At 41.7% G+C, this 23386-nt stretch overlaps 1 protein-coding gene across 2 annotated transcripts in view; it reads right to left on the bottom strand.

Annotated features, from left to right (window-relative positions):
* Positions 1-23386, bottom strand: part of KATNIP (katanin interacting protein) — a 361314-nt gene that overhangs the window by 244597 nt on the left and 93331 nt on the right. The gene's annotated exons all lie outside the window — the stretch shown is intronic.

Here is a 23386-nt window from a genome sequence, read left to right as displayed (position 1 = left end):
TGGTTTCTGGGCGCTATGTCGCATTTGAAAAGCCCCTGAGGAACTAAAACAGTGGGAACCCCCTAGAAGTGAACCTATTTTGGAAACTACACCCCTCAAGGTATTCACCTAGGGGTGTGGTGAGGATGTTAACCCCGCAGGTGTTTTACAGAAATTAGTGTGCACTCGATGCACTTTTTCCATAGATATGCCAATATGTGGTGCCAATTTTGTGCCACCATAATAAGACAGCTCTCTAATTATTGTGCTGTGTTTTCCAGTTTTAGAATCACCCTACATGTGGCCCTAATATTTTGCCTGGACATTCAACCAGGCTCAGGAGTGAAAGAGTTCCATGCAAAATTGAGGCCTAATTTGGCGATTTACATAGTATTGGTTCACAATTGCAGAGGCTCTGATGTGAAATAATAAAAGAAACCCATGAAGTGGGTGACCCAATTTTGGAAACTACACCCCTCAAGACATTTATTAAGGGATGTAGTGAGCATTTTCACCGGACAGGTATTTTCCATAAATGAATGTGCGGCGGATGGTTCAAAGTGAAAATGTCAAATTTTCACCTAGATATGCCATTTCAGTGGCGAATATGTCGTGCCCAGCTTGTCCAACTTGGGACACACACCCCAAAAACTGTTAAAAGGATTCTGCCGGATATAGTGAAGCCAATAAATGTGGAAGCAAACAGCTGTTTGGGCACAGTGTAGGGAGGGAGGGAGCGTCATTTAGCTTTTGGAGCCTGGATTTTGCTAGGTAGATGGGAACGGGTTTTCACCCACCCACCTACCTAGTAAGTTTGGCCTTTTTTTTGTGGTTTTGATGATATCTATGTCCCATTTTTTCTGTTTGTGTTTTTAAATTAGGAACGAAAAGTTCTGGTTAGGGACTCGCAAGGCACTGGGGACCCTTGACGTTGGGTTGCGAGCTTTGCGTATTTTGGCCAAAATAACAACTAATACCCCATGTTTCATGGATATTTCTTACTACGTATACTACACTTTTTTTTAGGCATGATGTGCTGGCGTTTGGTTTGGAATGCAGAGCAGCCCGCTTTAGCTAACACTAGCGGCGTTACAAATAAGCTGTTATTCGGCAAGATACGCCATGCCTGACGACCAGCACATTATCCCTCCACGTATTACACATAGTACTGACACCCCATGTACTATTCACAGCACTGACCCCTATTCATCACATTTATTTATTTATTTTTATTACATTATTACACAGTTCTGACACTTTCATACATACATATTTATTTTTTACCATCCATTCACACCCTAGCACTACACTGACACTCATTTATGGCACACCTTTGAGCACTTAGTTCGCCACTCCCCTCAAGACCAGTGGGAGGGGCTATCACTATTTAATGCACACTCCTTCTGCAGCATTCTTTGACCCGTCTGCGTCCTGATGGGAACGGGTTTTCACCCACCCACCTACCTAGTAAGTTTGGCCCTTTTTTTTGTGGTTTTGATGATATCTATGTCCCATTTTTTCTGTTCGGATATAGTGAAGCCAATAAATGTGGAAGCAAACAGCTGTTTGGGCACAGTGTAGGGAGGGAGGGAGCGTCATTTAGCTTTTGGAGCCTGGATTTTGCTTGGTAGTAGTTTTGATAGAGTATTGCTGCTGTTTCCGTTTATAATGTCGGGGTACATGCAAGATGGGCAGAGTACATCAGGGGCATAAACAGGTGGTACAATAATGCAGTAAAAAAAACCAAAACAATAAAATAATCCATAGATCTGTGTTACACTGTGAAGCAATCCTTTATGCACAGGCCAGTGTTGCACTGATAAATGGTGGTTTCTTATCCCCCTTTTGGGCCACACTCTGCACCTTTGCAGTTTGGGGAATTTTGCTGGGAAGTGTTGTCCTGGTATAATACGGGCACCCTCGCTTCCAGCAGATATGTTTGAGTCTTCCTGGTTCTCTAATTTTAGGGCCTTGATAAATCGCAGCTTTTAGAGGTAGTGGTATGACGGCAGTTTTTTGCGGGACGAGCTGTAGGTATTATTGGTACCATTTTGGGGTACATGCGACTTTTTGTTCACTTTTTATCCTATGTTTTGTGAGGCAAGGTGACCAAAAATCAGCAATTCTGGCATTGTTTTTTAGTTGTTTTTTTTATACAGCGTTCATCATGCGTTATAAATTATATGTTAACTATACTCTGCGGGTCAGTACGATTCCGGCGATGCCAAATTATTGTTTTTATGTTTTACAACTTTTTGCACAATAAAATTATAAATTCTGGCATTGTTTTTTACGAGTTTTTTTTTTTTACCCTGTTCACCGGGTGGTATAAATAACATCATATTTTTATAGTTCAGCCCGTTACGGTCGAGGCGATAGCAAACATGTATGGTTTATTTATTTTCTACAATAATAAAGGACTTGATAAGAGAAAAGGGCGATTGTGTTTTATTTTATTACTTGAAACGTTTATTATATTTTTTATAACTTTTTCACTTTTTTTGAAAAACAATTTTTTTATTTTTTTCAAACATAGCAAATTACAACAGATCAACAACAAATACATTCATCAAAAACAGACATTTTACATTGGATAGCATTAAGTAGAAACAAAAGCAAGGTCTTTTTTAATACAACTCATAGCAATGATCTACTGTGCAATTTCCCTTCTGTCCAAAACTCCATTTTGCCGATGTGAATCTTCCCCTCTCTGATACCATAGTCTTTTGACTTGTTATCCTTATTTTACCTTATTTAAGTGCCAAGACCTATCTTCGTTAAGCCCTTTTTAATTTGCCCAAAGTCCCTTTTAGATCTTCCGTGAGATACCACTTTGTGTACTTAAAGCTATTTACTACCTCCCCAATCTCCGCATCTGGTAATTGTTCAAGAAAGGGCTTCCATTTCTTAAAAAAACCTGCTGTCCTTTCCCCTTTGTGCTTTACTGCTTCTATCTGGTCTGAAAACAGACAAATTCTCATTTGTTGTGTTATTTGTGTTAGAGTCGGTATGTCTGGATCCAGCCAATGTCTCAACAAACACCTCTTAGCTATGATAAGTATGATATGTACCAGGGGGGGGATGTCCCTCTCCCACCTTGTCAGTTGAGTTCGCTTGGTGAAAGAGAATTTTCATAGGATCCATTGGGAGTGCGGTCCCCCATAGCGTTTGTATGTAGTCTAATACTATTTTCCAGTATCGCTGGGTCTCCGGGCATGACCATATGCTATGATATAAATCTGTGCGTGGTTGGTTACATTTCGGACATGCTTGCAGTCTGTCGAGATTGTCTACATTGGGTGGTATATTAAAAGCGTAAATGGCCGCATACATTAGTTTGAATTGTGATTCCCTCCACACCTCATTTACTACATGTTTTCGGACCAATTCCCACCCTTTCAAGATGGAAGTATTTATGTCTGGTATGTTCAGTATGCGTCTCCAGTAAGGGAAATGGTTCCCCGGGCTTATTTGTGTATAAATCTTTAATTGTTTTATAAAGTTCTGACAACGACTTCCTATGTGTTCCTTCTCCTATGATCACATCAAAGGAATTATCTACAATTTCTGGTTCCAGGTTTCTTACTAATTTAGTACAGAAGGACTTCACTTGCAGATACTGTAAGAAATGGCACGGTGATATCCCAAACTCTCCCACCAACTCAGGCAAAGTTTTTAATCTAGGTTCTGTGGCATGCAAAACGTGACCTACTGTCCGTATCCCCTGTTGTTTCCACGTGGTGAAAAGGGAGCTGGAACTTCCGGCCGCAAAATCTATATGAGACCACAGTGGCAGATGCTTGGAGAGCTGGAATGATAACCCTAACTTTTTCCTCACTTCCTTCCAACACATAATAGTGTCCCTCAATAGTAAAGAGCCCTTCACATGACTCGGGAGAGATGCTAGCTTGGTGTGTAGTAATGCGGTGAGATCATATTTTCCTGCTAGCTCACTTTCCAGTGCCCAATTTGAATAATGCTCTGTGTGGTGCATCCAATCTAAGACATGCCGGAAGAGACTGGCCACATTGTATCCCCTCAGATGCGGAATATTTAAACCCCCCTGCCTTTTTTTTCACTTTTTTTTAGTCCCACTAGGGGACTTGAAGGTCAAACTGTCAGATTTTTTTTTCTAATGCATTGCACTACTTATGTAGTGCAACGTATTAGATCTTTCAGTCATTCACTGACAGCAAGCCGCTTAGGCTTTGCCTCCGGGCGGGTCCTAATCGGCCTCTGTATTTGCAGAGCAGGAGGCAATTGTTAGGCCTCGTGTTGCCATAGCAGCAGTCGGCAGCCCTGCGATAGCAGTCAGAGCATCCGATTTGCTGCCAACTTCTAAGATGCAGCGATCACATTCGATCGCCGCATCAAAGGGGTTAATAGCAGGGATCGGAGCTAGCTCCGGTTACTGCCGTTACAGGTGGATGTCAGCTGTAATATACAGCTGACAACCACCGCTGATGACACCAGGATCTTGTCGTCGGCTACGGTAGCCTTTCAGGCCCCGCCTCTGGGCGGCGCCTGGGAGACTTCCGTACTGAGCAGACTTAGGCCTCCAGTTGCTAGGGTGTCGATGAGCTGCAACCCCCTTAAATGCAGGGATCTCTTTTTACCGCTGCATTCAAGGGGTTAATAGCAGAAATCGGAGCTAATTTCGGACCCCGCCATTACAGCAGGGTGTCAGCTGTAACATACAGCTGGCACCCAGGGATGATGGCTCTGACTCAGCTTCTGAGCCGGTGCCATCCATTTGTTGTAAGTATACGACATTTTGCGGGAAGCACTGGCTTTCCATGACGTATACCTACGACAAATGTCGGGAAGTGGTTAAACAAAAAAAAAGGAAAAAGAAAGGTAAAACAATACATGTTACAGGTGATTTAAATATAACAAATTTTGGAGAATTTTTATCATGGAGTTTCACTAATATAGCTGGTTGAGGATTAATCAGTTACAATAATCTTATTGAGAGCAGAATCCCGCCATACAGACCAATTTTTGATAAATAGAATGTATTTTTAGTAAAAACTATTTAGAAAGTTGCACCAAACACACTGAAAAACATTTTTATATAAAAAAAAACTTTTTTAAAAGGTGTACATAGCCTTTAAACTCCTTTTATACTGGGCAGTGATCACCCAAACAATTGTCCGATCATTGCCTAGTATAAACATGCCCAGCAATCAAACGCTCCGTGTTGATCGTATCTCTCATGCGGGCATAACATTTATGTTTTGTTGCCCAGCATGTGTTGCCGACGATAATGTAAAGTATATGAAAGGAAGCATAAATGATCTCATGAAAGATCATTTGTACGAAACCCCTTACGATCATTACCTGCTATATCGTTGGTCGAGACTCATTACGGGCAGGTTATCTTCCCGTGTAAAAGGACCATTAGTGAAAAAATATAAAATCTAACACCTGTACAGGAAGACAAATGCAGTCATCTACATGGCACAAAAAGAGCTTCCAAGATAAATTAACCTTTTTGACTGCCAAGGATATACGTAATACGCAGTGGCGGATTATCATTAGGGCGTTTCGGGCGGTCGCCCGGGGCCCAAGACTGCCAGGGGGCCCAAGGAGCCTATGACCGCCCGAACCCCCTCATGCCCAGTGGCGTCGCTAGCACCGGAGGGAGCCCCGGTGCCAGGACCGCACCTGTCAGGCGAGGGGAGCTTTGCTTCTACTTAGCAGCCGTGGTCTGTGCTGCTTTAGAAGCTCCCCCTCCAGCCCCCCTTCCCTGCTCTAAACATCTCTGCTGCTAGCTGTCGGGACATGGGGGAGGGGAGACTGTCGGCGGGCTCTGTGCTGTGAGCAGGAGAAGAGCTGCAGTGAAGACATAAAAGGTAAGTGCATGTGTGTTTAATATCCATATTAATGTATGTTTAATGTCCATATTAATGTATGTTTAATGTCCATATTCATGTGTTTACAAGGTGTACTTTGTGTATAATGTGCATACTCGTGTATAATGTGCCTACTTAGTGTATAATGTGCATACTCGTGTGTACTTTGTGTACTATGCATACTTTGTGTATAATGTGCCTACTTTGTGTACTTTGTGCATAATGTGTGTACTTTGTGTACTGGGCGTACTTTGTGCATAATGTGCGTACTTTGTGCATAATGTGTGTACTGTGCGTACTTTGTGCATAATGTGCCTACTTTGTGCGTACTTTGTGCATAATGTGCGTACTTTGTGCATAATGTGCGTACTTTGTGCATAATGTGGTACTTTGTGTACTGTGCATACTTTGTGCATAATGTGCCTACTTTGTGCATAATGTGCGTACTTTGTGCATAATGTGCGTACTTTGTGCATAATGTGCGTACTTTGTGCATAATGTGCCTACTTTGTGCATAATGTGCGTACTTTGTGCATAATGTGGTACTTTGTGTACTGTGCATACTTTGTGCATAATGTGCGTACTTTGTGCATAATGTGCGTACTTTGTGCATAATGTGCCTACTTTGTGCATAATGTGCGTACTTTGTGTACTTTGTGCATAATGTGGGTACTTTGTGCATAATGTGCGTACTTTGTGTACTTTGTGCATAATGTGTGTACTTTGTGCATAATGTGCGTACTTTGTGCATAATGTGGTACTTTGTGCATAATGTGCGTACTTTGTGTACTTTGTGCATAATGTGCGTACTTTGTGCATAATGTGCCTACTTTGTGCATAATGTGCGTACTTTGTGCATAATGTGCATACTTTGTGTACTTTGTGCATAATGTCCTTACTTTGTGCATAATGTGCGTACTTTGTGCATAATATGGTACTTTGTGTACTGTGCGTACTTTGTGCATAATGTGCCTACTTTGTGTACTTTGTGCATAATGTGGTACTTTGTGTACTTTGTGCATAATGTGCGTACTTTGTGCATAATGTGCCTACTTTGTGTACTTTGTGCATAATGTGCGTACTTTGTGCATAATGTGCGTACTTTGTGCATAATGTGCGTGCTTTGTGCATAATGTGCGTACTTTGTGCATAATGTGCGTACTTTGTGCATAATGTGCGTACTTTGTGCATAATTTGCGTACTTTGTGCATAATGTGGTACTTTGTGTACTGTGCGTACTTTGTGCATAATGTGCCTACTTTGTGTACTTTGTGCATAATGTGGTACTTTGTGTACTGTGCGTACTTTGTGCATAATGTGCGTACTTTGTGCATAATGTGCCTACTTTGTGTACTGTGTGTACTTTGTGCATAATGTGCGTACTTTGTGCATAATGTGCGTACTTTGTGCATAATGTGCGTACTGTGTGTACTTTGTGCATAATGTGCCTACTTTGTGTACTAGTGTTTAGGTAGTGTTAGCAATAGTTACGGCGCGGCAGGGTGGTGGTGGAGAAGGGGGGCCCAAGTTTGGGTAACAGCCCAGGGCCCATGGTCTTCTTAATCCGCCACTGGTAATACGTCATGACTTTAAAGGCCTGCTTCGACTATAATAAGGTCTAAAGATTAGATTTTTTGTTGTGGCAGCGTAAATAGTAAAGGGTAACTAAACTTTTAAAAAACTTTTGACATGTCCCAGTGACATGTCAGAAGTTTTGGTCAGTGGGGGTCCAAGCACTGAGACCCCCACCGATCGCAAAAACGAAGTGGCAGAAGCGCTCGAGTGAGCGCTGTGCCGGTTCGTTTCTGATCGTCTTTCCTCGGAAAGTCGCGCGAGTGGTGTACAAGCTCAGACTTTTTATTGAGCCCATACACCATTCACTCTGCTTTCTGAGGAAAGACAATTAGAAATTAAGCAGCACATCGCTCACCTGAGCACTTCTGCAGCTTCGTTTTAGCGATCGGTGGGGGTCTCAATGCTCGGGCCCCCACCGATCAAAACTTCTGACATGTCCCTAGGACATGTCAAAAGTTTTTAAAAAGTTTAGTTACCCTTTAAAGGGAATCGGTCATAAAAAAAAGGTTGGGCGGATGCTATTGAAAAGCACACTCTTAATGCCAATTACAGCACTTCCTGGTCTGATTGATTACATGGCACCACCTGGTCAGAGCTGAAAGACCAGGTGGTACCACTTGCCTAATCATGTGGGGGTCATTGTAATTAGCATAGCATATTGCATTAGTATACAGCATACACTTTTTAACCCCTTCCTGCCGCAGCCACTTTTGGACCAAAAGACAGAGCCTCATTTTTCAAATCTGACGTGTTAATATATGTGGTAATAACTTTGGAATGCTTTTACCTATCCAAATGATTCTGAGAGTGTTTTCTCGTGACATATTGTACTTTATGTTAGTGAAAAAATGTGGTCGATAAATTCAATATTTTTTTGTGAAAAACAAACATTTTGAGAAAATTTGCAAAAATTAGCATTTTTCTAAATTCAAATGTGTCTGCTTGTAAGACAGATAGTAATACCACACAAAATAGTTAGTAGTTTAAGTTTCCCATATGTCTACTTTATGTAGGCATAATTTTTTGAACATCCTTTTATTTTTCTAGGACGGGTGAACAGTTCAGATCTGAAGTGGCTTTGAGGGCCTTATATATTAGGAACCCCCACAAATCACCCCATTTTAAAAACTGTACCCCTTAAAGTATCCAAAACAGCATTTCGAAAATTACTTAACCCTTTATGCGTTTCACAGGAATTAAAGCAATGTGGAAGGGTAACTTGCAAATTATAATTTTTTTGCAGAAATTCTATTTTAATCAATTTTTTCTGTAAAAGTAAAGGTTTTTACCAGAGAAACACAACTGAATATTTATTTCCCAGATTCTGCAGTTTTTTGGAAATATCCCACATGTGGCTCTAGTGTGCTAATGAACTGAAACAAAGGCCCCAGAAGCAAAGGTGCACCTAGTGGATTTTAGGGCCTTCCTTTTCTTAAATTATATTTCAGGCACCATGTCAGGTTAGAAGAGGTATTGTGTCAAAACAAAGGAAACACCCCAAAAAAGACCCAATTTTGGAAACTACACCCTTCAGGAATTCATCTAGTGGTGTAGTGAGCATTTTGACCACACAGGTGTTTCATAGATTTCATTAGAATTGGGCAGTGAAAATGAAAAATTCCATTATTTTCCAATAAGATCTAGCTTTACCTCAGAATTTTTAATTTTTTTCAACAAATAAAGGAGGAAAGGAACCCCAACATTTGTAAAGCAACTTCTCTAGAGTACGGAAATACACATGTGGTCATAAACTGCTGTTTGGGCAAGTGGCAGGACTCAGAAGGGAAGGCACGCCATTTAGCTTTTAGAGTGCAGATTTTGCTGGATTGATTTTTCTGCACCATGTCGCATTTATAAAGCTCCTAAAGGTACCAGTACAGTGGAAACCCCACAGAAGTGACTGCATTTTGGAAACTAAACCCCTAGAGGAATTAATCTAGGGGTGTAGTAAACATTTTGACCCCCCAGGTGTTTCATAGATTTCATTAGAATTGGGCAGTAAACATGAAAAATAATTTTTTTTTCCACTAAGACGTAGCTTTAGGTCAAAATGTTTCATTTTCTCATCAAATAAAGGAGAAAAAGCACACCAACATTTGTAAAACAACTTCTCCAGAGTACGTAAATACCCCATATGTGGTAATAAACTACTGTATGAATACACATCAGGGCTCAGAAGGGAAGGAGCGCCATTTGGCTTTTGGAGAACAAATTTTGCTGGATTGGTTTTCTCAACCTTGTCGCTTTTACAAAGCCCCTTAGGCACCAGTACAGTGGAAACTGACCAAAAGTGACTCCATTTGGCGAACTACACCCATTGAGGAATTCAACTAGGGGTGTAGTGAGCATTTTGACTCCACAGTCGTCTCATAGATTTTATTAGAAATGGGCAGTGAAAATTAAAAATGTCATTATTTACCAATAAGACGTAGCAGTAGTTCAAAATTTTTAGTAGGGAAATACCCCATATGTGGTCATAAACTGCTGTTTGAATACACGGCAGGATACAAGGGAAGAGCACCATTTGGCTTTTGGAGTGCAGATTTTGCAGGATTGATTCCTGGGCGCCATGTTGCATTTACAAAGGCCCTGAGGTACCGATACAGTAAGAACCCCTGAGATGTGACTCCATTTGATAAACTACACCCCTTGAGGAATTAATCTAGGGGCGTAGTGAGCATTTTGACCACACAGGTTTTTGCTGAATTTATTAGAATTGGGATGTAAAAATAAAAAAAAATGAAATTTTTTTTTGCAAAAAGATGTAGTTCTAGCCCAGAATTTTGCATTTTCACAAGGACTATAGGAGAAAAGCCCCTCAACATTTGTAAAGCATTCTCTCCAGAGTAAGGCAATACCCGACATGTGGTCATAAACGACTATTTGGACACACAGCAGGGCTCTAAAGGGAAGGAGCGCCATTTAGTATTTGGAGTGGAGATTTTACAAGGTTCGTTTTTTGACACCATGTTGCATTGAGCTATAGCACCAGTACAATGGAACCCCCCCAAAATTACCACATTTTGGAAACTACATCCCACAAGGAATCCTTCTGGAAGTGTAGTGAGCATTTTGACCACACAAGTATTTTGCAAAAATTAGTACACAATAGATGTTGCAGATTGAAAATTGCAGTTTTCCACAAATATGCCATTTCAGTGCCCAATGTGTTGTGCCCAGCTTGTACCACCGTAGACACACACTCCCCATAAATTGTTAAGCGGGTTCTCCAGAATACAGTAATAGCCCATATGAGGTCATAAATTGCCATTTGGGCACACGGTCAGGCTCAGTTTGACCACCATTTGGCTTTTGAAGCGCAGATTTTGCTTGGTGTTTTACTGGTATTTCAGCTTATAATGTGGGAGCATATGTAACCTGGGCGGAGTACTTCAGGGTATATGTAAGCTGGGCAAAGTACATCAGGGTATATGTAAGCTGGGCGTAATAGGATGATGTAATAATGGGGTGAATGAATAATCCATGGATTGGCGTGGTACGCTTTGAACCAATCCTTTATGCACAGGCCGGGTTTATTGGGTATTATACAAAATATCTATACTGAAGTATTGCCTAATCTTTGACTTCTTCACTAGCCCTATAAGCAGCACAAGGCCCTAAAGTTTCCTTATCTCTGCTGCATCTAAGGGGTTCACTGTGAGGTCTAGCAAATTATGATGTGGGGTATTTAGTGAAAAATTACTGGACCTAAAAAATTAGCCTGGTCCTTAATTTTGCATCATTGCATTTTGAGAGTCATAACGTGTTATTTTTCCGTTGACGGAGCTGTGTGAGGGCTTGGTTTTTGTGGAACGAGCTGTAATTTTTATTTGTTACATTTTGGCATACATACGCTTTTTTATCACTATTTATTCCATTTTTGGGAGATGAGGAAACAAAAAAAAAACAGCAATTCTAGCACCGCATTGTTTCTTCATTTTTACAGTGTTCACCGTGCAATATAAACAACATGTTAACTTTATTCTGTGGGTCGATACGATTACAGGGACACCAAATGTATATATTTTTTTGAGACAAGATGATCAAAAAAATCGAATGCTGTCATTGATTATTTTTTTACGGTGTTCACCATGGGGTAAAAATAATGTGATATTTTTATAGTTCAGGCCGTCCGAACGCGGCGATACCTATTATATATAGTTTTTATTTAATGTTTTATTTTTTTTTAGAATTATAAAGGACTTCATCAGGGAAACAGGGCGATTATTGTTTTTATTAGTTAAAACTTTTTATTTATTTATTTTTCTTTAACATTTTTTTTTACTTTTTTCACTTTTTTTTTTACACTTACCTGGGGACTTGAAGATATGATTTTCTGATCCACGGTACAATACACTGCACTACTTATGTAGTGCAGTGTATTGTAACTGTCATTCTTCATCTGACAGTTGGCCTATTAGGTCCTGCCTTGGGCTTCCGTACCTGGACAACCAGGAAGTCTAGCAATGGCTTCCTGGTTGCCTTAGCAACCATCACCACCCACGGGCAGAGGTACAGAGGGAGCCCCCTCCCTCTGTCAACCACATCAATGCGGCGGACGCCATTGACAGCCGCATTGAAGGGGTTGCAGCGGGATGTCAGCTCTATATTACAGCTGACAGCCGCTGAAGATGAATCGCGCACAGCTGCTGTGCCCGCTTCATCCACAGCACTGTAAATCAGGACGTACAGTCACGACCAATAGCGGGAAGGGGTTAACACACTTCAGCAAGTGCAATAGCACCCATCGAATCACTTTATAAAAACTTTTCAGCTCCTAACTGCCTACCAGACTGGTTCCAGTGTTTGGTACATCTTGTAAAACTATCTGCCCACATGCCTTTTGATTACTTTGTATTACCTTGTTTGTCCGGATAATGCCATAGGTAAATGACTCTGTAAGTGCCACTCGGGTCGTATATTCCTCCCCAAGTGCTACTGTTCAATGCCAATTTAGCCTGCTCAACTCTGCCCCCTTTCTCAGGATTAACATCAGCACACTATGGCAAGAAATGGGGAGAACAGGAGAACTTGCGGGAAAACTGATCGCCTGAGTGGCACATTCAGAGCCATTTGCATATGGCAATAAATCAAAAGGTATGTGGGCACATAGTTCTACAAGACCTACCAAACGTTGGGACCAGTTTGAAAAGCAAGTAAGAGCTGACAGGTTCCCTTTAAGCAATGGGTAAAAATAGGGCTAACTTAGTACTTTAATTATCAAAGATTTCTACAAAACACTGGACTTGTTGCTGTCAATCACAGTGCAGCCTTCATTTTTCAAAAGCAGTTTAAAGATTGAAAGCAGAGCTGTGATTGGTTAGTTATGGGCAACATAAGAGTTTTTCTGTTAGACAGTTTTGGTAAACAAGGCCTATGGCCAGTTCACACTTTGCATATTTTTCTGGAGAAGTTATTGGGTTAATAGTGAAGTATCTAGCACCAGTACTTCAGAATTGTAAAAAAAAAAAAAGAAACAAAAAACCTAGATCAAGTCTAAGATCAATAAAATTGATCCCCGGCCTCGATTTAGACCGAAAGTGCACGAGCCGCACTTCCGACGGACCAGAAGTTGTGTAATGGATCGGGAAATGCAAGTTCGTGCCACCGAAGGTTACCTAGTGTTGGACACTACCCACCAAGGCTGGTGGGATCACTGGGGACCACACTGGGTCTCTCTAGGGGAAAACCCTGGTGCACTGCTGCCATCTTGGATGCACTTAAGAACTATACATTGCAGACTGCTCCCACCTTTCCCCCCTGCTGGGTGCCTACTGAGATTTAACACCCCATCTGTTGATCATAGCCAGCTCTACCCTCACTTGAAGAATCAGCCTGAATACCTCTCAGTGTGACTCTATTAACCCCTTAGGGTATGTTCACACGAGGGCGTCCGTAACGGCTGAAATGACGGGGATATTTCAGCCTGAAAACATCCCCGTAATTTCAGCCGTAACGGCATGTGCAGGCGCTTGAACGCCGTGTCCATTACGGACGTAATTGGCACTGCTATTCATTGAAGTCAATGAATAACGGCCCCAATTACGACCAAAGAAGTGACAGGTCACTTCTTTGACGCGGGCGTCTATTTACGCGCCGTCATTTGACAGTGGCGCATAAATTATGCCTCGTGTGAACAGACAAACGTCAGCCCATTGCTTTCAATGGGTAGATGTTTGTCAGCGCTATTGAGGCGCTATTTTCGGACGTAATTCGGGGCAAAAACGCCCGAATTACGTCCGTAATTAGTGCGTGTGAACATACCCTTAATGACCAGCCTATTTTAGACCTTAAAGAGGCTCTGTCACCAGATTTTGCAACCCCTATCTGCTATTGCAGCAGATAGGCGCTGCAATGTAGATTACAGTAACGTTTTTATTTTTAAAAAACTAGCATTTTTGGCCAAGTTATGACCATTTTTGTATTTATGCAAATGAGGAATGCAAAAGTATAACTGGGCGTGTTGAAAAGTAAAAGTACAACTGGGCGTGTATTATGTGCGTACATAGGGGCGTGTTTACTACTTTTACTAGCTGGGCGTTCTGACGAGAAGTATCATCCACTTCTCTTCAGAACGCCCAGCTTCTGGCAGTGCAGACACAGCGTGTTCTCGAGAGATCACGCTGTGACGTCACATCCCCAGGTCCTGCATCGTGTCAGACGAGCGAGGACACATCAGCACCAGAGGCTACAGATGATTCTGCAGCAGCAACGGCGTTTGCAGGTAAATCGATGTAGCTACTTACCTGCAAACGCTGATGCTGCTGCAGAATCAACTGTAGCCTCTGGTGCCGATGTGGCCGACACGATGCAGGACCTGTGAGTGACGTCACAGATCTGCACTGCCAGAAGCTGGGCGTTCTGAAGAGAAGTGGATGATACTTCTCATCAGAACGCCCAGCTAGTAAAAGTAGTAAACACGCCCCGATGTACGCACATAATACACGCCCAGTTGTACTTTTACTTTTCAACACGCCCAGTTGTACTTTTGCAAGCCTCATTTGCATAAATACGAAAATGGTCATAACTTGCCCAAAAATGCTTGTTTTTAAAAAATAAAAACGTTACTGTAATCTACATTGCAACGCCGATCTGCTGCAATAGCAGATAGGGGTTGCAAAATCTGGTGACAGAGCCTCTTTAATGAAAAAGCCATTTTTTAAATTTTTCCATCGTCTCATTCAAAGAGCTAACACTTTTTTATTTTTGCCTTGACATAGCTGTATAAGGTCTTGTTTTCTGCGGGACATGTAATTTTTAATAGCACCATTTTGGGGTACATAGAATTTATTGATTAACTTTTATTAACTTTTTTTTGGGGGGGGGGAAATAGAAAAAAAACAGCAATTTCGCCACACTTTTTTGCGTCCTAAATTTACGCCGTTTACCGTGTGGTATAAATAACACAACTTTATTCAGTGGCTTGTTGTGATTGCAATGATGCCAAATTTGTATAGTTTTTTTTATGTTTTACTACTTTTAAACAGTGAAAACACTTTTTAAAAAAATTATTTTTTTTTGTTTCTACATATATGAAGAGCCGTAACGGTTACATTTTTTCGCCGATGCAATTGTAGGAGGGCTTTTTTTTTGCGGGACGACTTGTAGTTTTTATCGGTACCATTTTGGAGTAGATGCGACTTTTTATCACATTTTTTTTAAGGCTGGATTCAAAGAAAACAGCAATTTTTGCATGGTTTTTTATTTTATTTTTTACGATGTTCACCGTGCGGGTTAAATGATGTAAAAACATTATAGTTGAGGTCGGTACGGACACGGCGATACCAAATATGTTTAACTTTTTTACTTTGTTTTGTTTGTTAATAATAAAGCAGTTTGTAAGGGGGAAAAGTGTTTTTTTCATTTTTTTTGTCACTTTTTATTAAATTTTTTTACTAGTCCCACTAGGGGACTTCACTAGGCGATTATCCGATCACATTTATAATACACTGCAATACTTCTGTATTGCAGTGTATTACTGCCTGTCCGTTTAAAACGGACAGGCATCTGCTAGGTCATGCCAGAGGCATGATCTAGCAGGCATTCACGAAAGGCAGACCTGGGGGCCTTTATTAGGCACCCAGCTGCCATCGGAGAAACAGACACTCGGCTATTTTATCGCTGGGTGTCAGTGGGATGAGAGGGAGCTCCCTACTGATATCGATCTCACATGTTCGAGCAGGGACGCCCCCAGCCCTCAGCTACCTCTGGCAGCTGAAAGCAGGGAGATTGGACAGCTCCCTGCTCTGTTTACTTATTCCGATGCAGCGACGTAAAAAGTATTGCATCGGAATAAAGCCCGTTAGTGACCGACGTAAAAACACTATGGGGCGGTCACTAACGGGTTAATAGTGAGTGATACGTTTGGCAACCCCACTCACATATTCTGTGCTCGATAAGTGCTGCTGTCTCACAACTCAGAGAACTCTGTGCTAATGGAATGAGCACTTTTTAGGATGTATTAAAAGTACTGTTAGCAGCGGAAGTACCATCAAGAAGTGGGATCTGCCTTAAAGGGGTTTTCCAATACTTTTTTTTTTTTTTTTTTTAATTAATGCAATGTTCCTCTATTAATATATTAGTGCACTCTGACTATCTTTTTCTTGATAATAAATGGTTTTAGTAACACTACTCCCTATTGTTTACCTTGAGAGGTTTGTTTTGCTCAGTAAGTTCATTCCTACTACACCCTACTGCTCCGCCTACTACACCCAGCTCTAACTTCTGCAATCTCAGTCTTCATTTTGGTGCTCTCATTCTGATAGCACAAGCTGAAATCACTGGATATCTGCGTTTCTAAACTCTTAACGCCAAAGGACGGATATATCCGTCCTCAGCAGCAGCTAGTTCGCGCAGGAGGACGGATATATTCGTCCTGTAATCGTGCGGGTACTGTCACTGTACCCACGCGATCAGCGGCAGGAGCACGGCTGTTATACACAGCCTGGCTCCTGCTGCAACTGCGGGAATCGAAGCGCGCTCCGATTCCGGCAGTTTAACCCATTAAATGCCGCTGTCAATAGTGACAGCGGCATCTAATGTGTTTGACAGAGGGAGGGAGCTCCCTCTGTCCCCCCATCGGCGCCCCCGCAAAGAAATCGCATCGGGTTTCCATGGCAGCGGGGGTCTAACAAAGACCCCCAGGTCTGTCTTCAGCATCTGCCAGTTAGGCGATGCCGGAGGCATGACCTAACAGATTGCCTGTCAGTTTTACACTGACAGGCAATAATGCTTCGGTATACTAAGTATACCAAAGCATTATATATGCGATCAGCAGATCACATAGTGAAGTCCCCTGGTGGGACTAAAAAAAAAAAAATGTCAATCAGTTAAATAAAGTTGGTGAAAAAAAAAAAAAAAAATTACTGTGAAAATCAAATAAAACTACTTTTTTTGCCCAAAAAGTGGTTTTATTTAGTAAAAGTGTCAAAACAAATCACACATACACATATATGGTATCCCCGCGATCGTAACAACTTGAGCAATAAAATGAACACATTAAATTAAACCGCCGGATAAACGGCGTCCAAAAAAAAAGCAAAAAAAAAAAAAACCGCAAAAATTTGCTCTTTTCTCCCATTCCCCCCATAAAAAATTAAACAAAAATTAATCTATAAGTCCTATGTACTCCAAAATAGTAATAATAAACTACACATTGTCCCGCAAAAATCAAGCCCACGTACGGCCACATAGACGGAAAAATAATAACGTTACGGCTCTTGGAATGCGGCGATGCAAAAACAAGTAATTTTTTTCTAAAAGGCTTTTTATTGTGCAAACGTAGGAAAACATATAAAACCTCTACATATCTGGTATCCCCGTAATCGTGCCGACCCATAGAATACAGTTAACATGTTAGAATAGTAAACGGCGTAAACTTATAACGTGAAAATCAATGCTGGAATAGCTGCTTATTTTCAATACTCCCCGAAAATAAAGTTAATAAAAGTTAATCAATATATTATAAGCATCCAAAAATGGTACAATTACAAAATACAACTCGTCCCGCAAAAAACAAGCCCTTATACGGCTATGTCGACGGAATAAAAAAAAAAGTTACGACTCTTGGAATGCGAACGTGAAGAAACAAAAAATAATCCAAAGGTTATTAACGCGCAAAATGGCCTGGTTTGAAGAGGTCTTGTGGTACCAAAACATTGGAAACCCCCAAAAGGTGACCCCATTTTGGAAACTAGACCCCTTGAGGAATTCATTGTAGTTTTCATGGGGTGCATGCGGCTTTTTGATCAGTTTTTATTCTATTTTTAAGTGGCGTGGTGACTAAAAACAGCAATTCTAGTATTGTTTTTTTATTCTATTTTTGTTACAGCGTTCACCGTGCGCTATAAATGACATATTCACTTTATTCTATGGGGCGATACGATTAGGGCTCATTTACACGAGCGTGTTATACGTCCGTGGAACGCGCGTCACAGGGACCTATGTTAGTCTATAGGGCCATGCAGACAGGTGCGTGATTTTCACGCAGCGTATGTCCGCTCCGTGAAACGGACGACGTCCTATATTGGTGCGCTGTTCGCACATCACGCACCCATTGAAGTCAATGGGTGTGTGAAAACCACGCATGTCGCACGGAAGCAATTCCGTGGGACAAGCGTGATTCGCGCAATAGCACTGTAAAGGATGAATGAAAACAGAAAAGCACCACGTTCTTTTCTGTTTACAAACATCCAAGCCGCGCATCATAAAGGGCTGACACACGGAGCTGTTAAGTGCCTTTTGCGCACGCAAAACGCACACGCTCGTGTAAACCCGGCCTTACAGTGACACCAGATGTTTATAGTTTTTTTTTATGTCTTATGGCGTTTGCACAATAAAATAAGTTTTGTAAAAAATAATTCACTTTTTGTGTTACCTTATTCTAAGAGCCAGAACTTTATTATTTTTCCATCAATAAAGCCGTGCGAGGACTTCTTTTTTGCGTAACGAACTGTAGTTTCGATCAGTACCATTTTTCGGTACATGCGACTTTTTGATCTATTTTTAATACATTTTTTGGGAGGTGAAGTGACCAAACAATTGTGATTTTGGTACGGTTTATTATTATTTTCTTTTACGGCGTTCACCGTGCGGGATAAATAACGAAATAATTTTGTAGTTCAGGCCGTTACGGACGCGGCGATACCAATTATGTATAGTTTATTTATTTATTTATATATTTTTATTAATAAGAAATGACTGATAAGGGAAAAAAAAGGGGATTTTTTTCACTTTTAAAACTTTTATTTTCTTATTTTTACACATCTTTTTTTTTTATTTATTTTTTTACTTTATTACTTTGTCCCACTAGGGGACTTGAGGGCAGGAGGCCCTGATCGCTATTCTAATACACTGCACTACATGCGTAGTGCAGTGTATTAGAACTGTCAGCTACTCACTGACAGCAAGCATAGTGGGTCCTGACTTTGTCAGGACCCACTAGGCTTCCGTCTATGGCATAGCCGGACGCCATTGTTTGGTGTCCGGTTGCCATAGTAACCATCACCGGCCGCTATCGTGTAGCAGGTCGGCGATGGTAACTTAACCCCTAAAAAGACGCGATCTCTATTGAACGCGGCTTTTAAGGGGTTAAACAGCCGGGACACAGCGATCGGTCCCCGCTGTAGGAGCTGCGGCAGCTGCTGAACAAGACAGCAGCTGTCACAGCTCCTGCATCTGTCGAGAAGACGGCCGAAACGGGAGTCACTAGGACACTAACGCTACACACCGACTTCAAACCTGCGCATGCGCAGTGTAATATACACGGCCGCTGAAGACGCAATCACATAATTTCACAGAGCATGCGCGGTGGAGTGTGTTAACCACGCATGCTCTAATCAGATAAAGAAGCATGTGGTACGGTTGCGTCATTTGTGACGTAACCGTACAGTGTGAAAGCCGGAAACCGGAAGGAAGGTAGCAGACCAAATGGACGGGTCTGCACAGGAAGTGCAGATTTTGCTTTACTAAGGGGGCGGTGACGGAAGAGGATATACGACGCTACAGCCATCTGATGAAACGTAAGTACATTGTAAAGTTATATATTTTTCATTGTTTAATTTCAATGAAAGTAATTTTTTACTTCCGGAAAACCCCTTTAACTATCCATATGGTCAAAATAGGAAAACAACGGTTCACGGGCTCTGGAACCAGCAGTATGCAATACCCTACTCTCTCACAAGGTGACTTGAATAAATACCTGACTAAACAATCACAGATTGAAGTGGATATGCCTTTTCCCTCACAAAAAGGCCTTACACACGCAAACGGACACTTGTGACGAAAATGAGGAGTCAGGGAACAGTAATGATCTGCCCATATCAAGATCCTTTATTTCGCAAGCTCTCTCAAAAGCAATTTAACCTAGATCTTGACGAAAGATGTCCGCCAAATAGGCAGCAGGGTGAATGCCCTGGAATCAACACAATATGAAATGGTCTCATTCACCAACGCTGCTTCAGAAAATTTCTTTCATTGTCACCAACATATCACTCATCTATACGACTATATTGAAGACTAAGATTACCGTGGCAGGCAAAACAGTATTCGCATACGTGGAGTACCAGAGTATGTAGTTCAGATGCCACGACGAAAGCAGTCAGTGAATTGTGCCTCAATCTGCTGGGTTCATCAGATACAGACCCTCTGATTATTGAAAGAGCTCACAGAACCCTGCGCCCAGCTCCGAAACCTACCGACCCTGCCAAGGACTTTATTTGCAGATTCCTAAATTTCCAGAAAAAAGAACTAGTTATGAATAAAGCAAGAGAAGCAGATGCAATCACCTATGAGAGATTTTCTATCTCCTTTTTCCAGAACATCCACTTTACAGAAAAGGAAAATACTTAAACATCTGACCAAGTGTTTGAGGACCCAAACGTATAACCTTCCTTCTGGTCTCTACAGCCGGTCGTAAGTATGTGATAGGATCCCCTCATGATCTTAAGGAACTGCACAACCCACTGGACATTCGAGATCTCCAAATTCCTAGCTGGTTGACCGTCCAGAAAGGGTACCTGAGGCAATGCAGACAGTAGCAGTGATTCAGGCTGAAGATAAGGCTCCGGCAGTAGACGGACACCCGGCGGGGTGTGACGCAGTAGATGCAGCAGAAGACACAACTCTACTTCGAGTCTAGACGGCACAGAGGCACGGTAGCACAGGATACAGGGTACAGGCAGCAGGAACGGGTAACACTGGGAACTGGAAAACACTATTTGCAAGACAAACATTAAGTACACAACAACACTCAGGCAAAGATCAAGAGGAGGGCAGAGCCTTTTTATAGTCCAGCAGCATTCTGGACTGATTGCAGACTTCCTGCAATTGTGCACGCACTGGCCCTTTAAGGCCGTGCGCGCACCCTGCGGGAGACAGTCTCTGATCCAGGAAGTGAGTGCCGGCGTCTCACAGGAGGGAAGCGCTGCAGGGAACTCACGTGTCCATGGCCGCAGCCGTCAGAGGGTAAGTCAGAATGATGGGCCGCGGCCATAGATGTTACAGTATCCCCCCTCTTATGCCCCCTCTTCTTGGGGCTAGAGCGGGAGAGAAACTTCTTCACAGGGACATCGATGTTCCACCCAAAAGACTGATGTCAGGAGACCAATGTGGTGAGATAGGAGTCCTCACGGAGCTTGCATACACTTGTATCCTTGCTTCCTCTGAACTCGTTGTTACAATCTATTGTTTCATACTGTTTATCTATTGTATATCTGTCCATTCATTATCCTTATAGAACTTCTCGGAAGTCAATGAGAGCAGTGATGTCCATACACTGGCGACTATGAACTATCCTTGCTACGTCACCCGAGGGCCGGTTGGAAGTTTGCTTGAAGCTACAGATTGTACCTGCCCAGCGTATCTGATGACTTATTACAGGCAGCTTTAAACCATCACACCTGCCTTCTAATTACGTAATTTGCTGCTGATGCTTGCCTATTAGATATGGGTGGTACTTATCCAGCCCTATAGTTTAACATTGTAGGATTACATGTTCATATGTGACAACATGCGATAATTTCTAGTTTGTATCTTTATATTTGGACTAGACATTTTACTATTATGATGGTGTCTTCACCTGCTGACTTTATGTTGTTCACACCTATAACCATTCAGGTTTTTACGAGTACTCATCTCGTTTTGGTATTACTCCAGGGATATAGGATTTCCTTAGGACAAGTTAATATTTATACCTCACTGATCCCATTTGATCCACTGTTGTTCCCCCCAGTTCTCCTCTCAGCCTGACTCCTGCCACAAGTTGTTGTATGTCTTATTACACAGGATATGTAAACATTTTCTGATTTTACACAGAGTATTGTGTCACATAGCCTTTTCTCAAACTGTAATCTTATCCTATGGCGTCGATACGAATAGTTACATACAATGCTAGAGGTCTGAACTCACCTGCGAAACGGGAACCTTTCCAATTCTACTTTCTCTAAATGGTTTAACAGTTCATCCCCTTCTGCGGCCCGTATGGGCGTAAACATAGGTATCCATAAAAATGTTTGTATTTCGCTGCTTGATGATATGTCTGATCCGGAAGGGAGATATGTGTTTGTGAAGGGTAAGATAGATAATCAAACTTACAAAATTGGTAATTTTTATGCACCAAAGACTTCTCAACTTCCATGGTTTAGCCTGACATAAATTTATGGACTTCTCCGAAGGTTTTTTTATAGCTGCAGGTGATTTCAATGGTTCGCTTGACCCTACTTTGGATTCTTCCACAGGCACTTCAACATTATCCTATAAGGCTTTAGCTGCCATTAAAAAAGCTGTTTCCTAAGGCCAAACTATCCGATATGTGCCGTTCCCTTAACCCTGGCATCAAAGACGACACTCATTTTTCATCACCATATAAATCCTATCACAGGTTAGACTACAGGTTAGACTACATATTTCTCTCTGCAACATTTAAAACATTGAACAGAGGCAACCATTGACTCTATGGTACACTCGGACCATTTTTATTGCCTTTGATTCTCCTGACCGCACTTCTAAAAACTTCATTTGGAGACTAAATGAAACGATATTGAATCTCCCTGAGGTTAAGGACTGACTTAAACTACAAGAGTTCTTCTCTGTGAATGATACGCATGAGATCTCCCCTCACCTTTTGTGGGAATCACATAAAACAGTCATTAGAGGAGAACTCATAGCCATTACCGCTCATCATAAAGTGAGAGCAAAGGAGTCTATAGACCTAACTAACCAAATTAGACGTTTAGAGACACTACATAAGAAATCACTTACCAACTCTCACTTAGCACAACTCACCCAATTAAGGAATGACCTGAGAAACCTACTTAATTCATACTCGGCTATACTTTATCTCTCATCTACACAAAAAAATCTTTGCCCACAGTGACAAATCAACAAAGTTTATGCTAGCTAAGATTAGGCAACGGCAGCTTAAAATTAGGATTGTATCGGTTGAGACAGAAAGTGAGAGTCTCGGACAGGGAACACATTGCGGAAATATTCCGCGATTACTATACAACATACATTTTTAGTATTCTGATTACCTCTTGAGACAGAGAGATGATGATCTACTTAAGGACATTGATCTTCCCACTGTGTCCGGGGATCTCGCTACACAAATGGACACCCCATTACAATTTAAGAACTAAGCAATGCCATAAGGTCTAGCTCCAGTGGCAAAGCCACAGGACCGGACAGTTTATCCCTTAAATATTATTCGTATTTTAATGAAATCCTTGCACCATTCCTCTTGAGGTAGTTTAATTCGGCTTTGGAGGGGTCACCTTTCCTACTGCAAACGTTAGCTGCACATATCACTCTAATTCACAAAACCGGTAAAAACCCAGCCGATTGTTCAAACTACCGCCCTATTTCCTTGCTCAACGCTGACCTTAAAAATTATGCCAAGATTTTGTCAGCCAGAATTAGACCTGCGTTGAATCACCTCATACATCCATATCAAACTGGTTTTGTGCCGGGTAGAGAGAACA

The sequence above is a fragment of the Rhinoderma darwinii genome, chromosome 6 (genome assembly GCF_050947455.1).
Source record: "Rhinoderma darwinii isolate aRhiDar2 chromosome 6, aRhiDar2.hap1, whole genome shotgun sequence".
Lineage (NCBI taxonomy): Eukaryota > Metazoa > Chordata > Amphibia > Anura > Rhinodermatidae > Rhinoderma > Rhinoderma darwinii.
Note: the sequence above shows the minus strand (reverse complement) of the source record. Positions and strands in the feature narration are given on the sequence as shown.